Below are 4,169 nucleotides of genomic sequence, written 5' to 3' on the forward strand. Positions count from 1 at the left end.
ATTCCACCGAGAGGGCCCAGAGTATATCTATCCGTCATGAGGATGGACAAATCCCACTATTGATCCATATGCCTCAACTCACACTTTCCAAATACTTAATCCCATCTTTATAACCACCCATTTACGCAATGGCGTTTGATGTAATCAAAGTACCCTTCCGGTGTAAGTGATTTACACGATCTCATGGTCGAAGGACTTAGGCAACTATGTATCGAAAGCTTATAGCAAATTGAACTTAATGACTTGATCTTATGCTACGCTCATTTGGGTGTATGTCCATTATATCATTCACCCAATGACATAACCTTGTTATTAACAACATCCAATGTTCATGATCACGAAACCATGATCATCTATTAATCAACAAGCTAGTTATACAAGAGGCTTACTAGGGACTCCTTGTTGTTTACATAACACACATGTATCAATGTTTCGGTTAACACTATTATAGCATGGGATGTAAACATTTATCATGAACACTAAGATATAACAATAACTAATTTATTATTGTCTCTTGGGCATATCTCCAACAGTCTCCCACTTGCACTAGAGTCAATAATCTAGTTTACATTTGAAAAGATATAACACCTTGGCCTTCTGGTGATTATCATGTTTTGCTTACGGGAGAGGTTTGTAGTCAACGGATCTGACTGTTCAAAAACGTATGTATTTTGCAATTCATTTGCGTCTCTGCGCATCACTCATTTTCCAAGTGAGTCGGCATTAATTGTATATGCTTAGTCCTCTGGTGGAACCTTAATTCCGCGGTCTGAAAATAAGTCACTAGTATTGTATAAAAAATATAGCTTCAAAGTTCTGACACTATCGGAACTACACCAAGTTCTCAAAGAACTCCTCGACTTAACATCCCCAGTCATTGTCAAAACAATGACATACTCTGCCTTCGTTTGTAGAATCCGTCACAATATTTAGAACTGGTCTAAATCTAGCATAGACTTCTTCTAGCTCATTGTGCTACCTTTTAAACAACACTTAGCCTAATTGAGATTGAATTTTTATTTTTATGTGTGATCAAACTAATATCGGTGCAACACCTTACAGCGATTTGTTTGTCATTATCCATACAAAAACTATATATATATATATATATATATATATATATATATATATATATATATATCCTTGGTTCTTCTAAAGCACTCAGGGATATTCTTACTGTTGTCCAATGATCATTACATGAATCATTCTGGTATATGCTCGTAACACTTTAGAGCACAGGACATCTGACTTTGTACATATTATTTGTGATCTAAAGTCACTCATGTGTTTTTACTCATTGAGTGTCAAATACACTCAAGTCTTGTTAAGCTTTCACATGAAAAAACACCTTCTTAATATTTTTATATTGAACTACTTCAATATTCATTCTATGTACTTTGACTTAAACTTATTATGTGTTTCAATCCATCTTCATAGATCTTGACACTAAATATGTTTCAGTTCATATCCTTTCATTGAAATTAATTCTCAATGAAACCTTTTAATCACATCAAGTACATGATTACATTATTTTTAATCAACAATATGTCATCTACATAAAGTATTATAAATATGTCTCAGCGCTCCCACTTAATTTCTTGCAAATGCAAGCATCTTCATCGTTTCTGATGAAATCAAAACTCTTTGATTATTTCATCCGGTGAAGATTCCAACTCCGCGGTACTCACTTCATCCAATTGAAGTTTGTATACCTATCTAGTATTCCACGGACCAGCAAAACTCTTGGTTGTATCTGGTATACATCCTTCATACATACTTCTGGTAAGGAATGTATTTCTGCCATCCTACTATCATATCTCATAAAAGAAATATGTAGCTATTACTAGAATAATCCACATAGACTATAAGCATTGCCACGGAAGATCTAATCTTATCGTAGTCAACTCTTTGAACTTTGTCGTAAACAACTTTTCGATAAGTAGAGCTTCTTCAAGGATATTCCATCCAAGTCCATCTATTTTATAGATTCATTTACTTTCAAAAAGTATTCACCTATCTTGGATTTCATGGCGCATAGCCATTTTAACGGAGTCAGGGCCCATCATAACTTCCTTGTATGTAGTTGGTTTATCATTCTTCAAAATCAATCCTTTGTCCACAAATCATTTATTTGGTCACAAAGTAAACCACATCTACAAGGTTGAATAGGTACTTTGATCTCCATGACTATAACACTTTATAGACATGGGAGCCATGATCGTCGTGGCCGCTTCCGGAACCATTTCCGATGCTGCGCTACTCTGATCATCATGCTCAGGTTCATAAACCTTATCAAGTTCCATTGTCCTCCCACTCAAATACTTCGCTAGAAAACTCCTTATCAATCCCGATTCATTTCAATATGAGGACAAGAATTGAACCGATTTAATTAATTACAATAGAACAATTACACAACAAAAGAGAAAAGAAAGAAGTTATTTGTTGGCGGTAGATGGTTTTTACTAAATCAAAATTGTGATTCTTTAGTTATTTATTTTAGATTTGCAATTCTTATAATTTTTACTCTTTTTCTTGGAAACAAGTAAGAAACATCGACAAACACTTTTGTCTTTGACTTCATAGTGGAAAGAATTCCCAATCAATTCTCTAGGATAACCAACAAAGACACTCATCCGATTTTGGTTGTAAACTTATTTACTTATGCTATGCATACCAAAATTTAAGAAAGGACTATTAGGGTTTATACCCATGCCATAACTCGTATGGTGTCATTTCAACGGATTATGATGACGCTCTATTCAGTGTAAAAGCGGTATTCTCTAAAGCATAATCCACAAAATATAATGGCATCATTTTATTTTATCTCATCATTAACCCAACAGGTTTGGATACGTCTCTCGGATACTCCATTATCACTATGATACTCCAAGAAACGTGAGGTTGTAGAACGATTTCATAACTCTCTTAGATGTTCGCTAAAACTCGTAATTCAAATATTTCCACCATGATCCAATCACAGATATTTGACTTTTCTATTACGATGATTTCCACTTCATGCTGAATTTTATTTGAATCCATTCAAATGTTTCAAACTTCTTCCTTATCGAATAAATATATCCACATATATACACCCAATTCATTGTTGGAAGTTTTCATGAAGTAGAAGAATCTCCCGCACACAACTATGCCCAGCGAACCATATACATCATCATGTATGTTTCCACTAAGTTAGTTGCCCGTTCAACTCTTGGCCTATGAACGGTATTTAAGTCATTCTCTTCAGAAGAGATTTGCAAGCGCCAAACGATTCAAAAATCGAATGACTCCAAAAATCCATTTGCATGGAGTTCATTCATGCGTTCCTGTCTAACATGACCTAAATGGCGGTTCCACTAATGAGTGGAATTCACATCATTTGCCTTATGGCATTTTAGCGTCAGTGTTATGTATGTGTGCTTGACCATAAAAGTTTATAATAACTTATCCATCGTACATGGAATGCTGTTAGAATTTGAACAACTCATTGTTTTCATTTAACCATAACAAAACAACAATTATAAAGTTCTTTTTTATAAATCTGAAGGGCTAGGTAAAATGCCAACGACGAACACAATAACACTTTATTTTGTTCCAGACGTGCATTCCTACCATATTCCTTGTCAGTCACTTAGGCCATTGTATTCTTGTATTGCGTTGTTTTGTATGACACCTCATACCAACCAATATGGTACAATTACCCAAGAATTTCATTGTGTGACCAAAACAAGGAATACATTCATAACATGTATATCATCTATATACACCTGAGCTAGACTTTCTAGTCTTTTCTTTCTTTCTGCCAAAATCTTTTGTAGTTTCTCTTTTAGCTTTCCCCATTCTCAGAAAACACTTCACCTTCAATAACTTCTAGGTCCATTGGTCAAATACCAATAACCTTGAGGTTCTTCCTTTGAAGTTGATCATCACATGACAAGTGTTCCAGATTTCACTATTAGTAACCTTTTAATGTGATGAACAATTTCACTCATAATTTTTATCCATCATGACGACTTTCCGAGACCATGTCTGTACATGCCAGACTCGTAAAGTTTAACCTTAGTACTCGTATGTGCAAAATCTGGCTTGCACCCGTTGTATGCACACGTAGAATCTATAACACCCGATCATCACGTGATGCTTCGAAACGACGAGCTTTAGCAACGGTGCAT

The sequence above is a fragment of the Lolium perenne genome, chromosome 4 (assembly GCF_019359855.2).
Source record: "Lolium perenne isolate Kyuss_39 chromosome 4, Kyuss_2.0, whole genome shotgun sequence".
Lineage (NCBI taxonomy): Eukaryota > Viridiplantae > Streptophyta > Magnoliopsida > Poales > Poaceae > Lolium > Lolium perenne.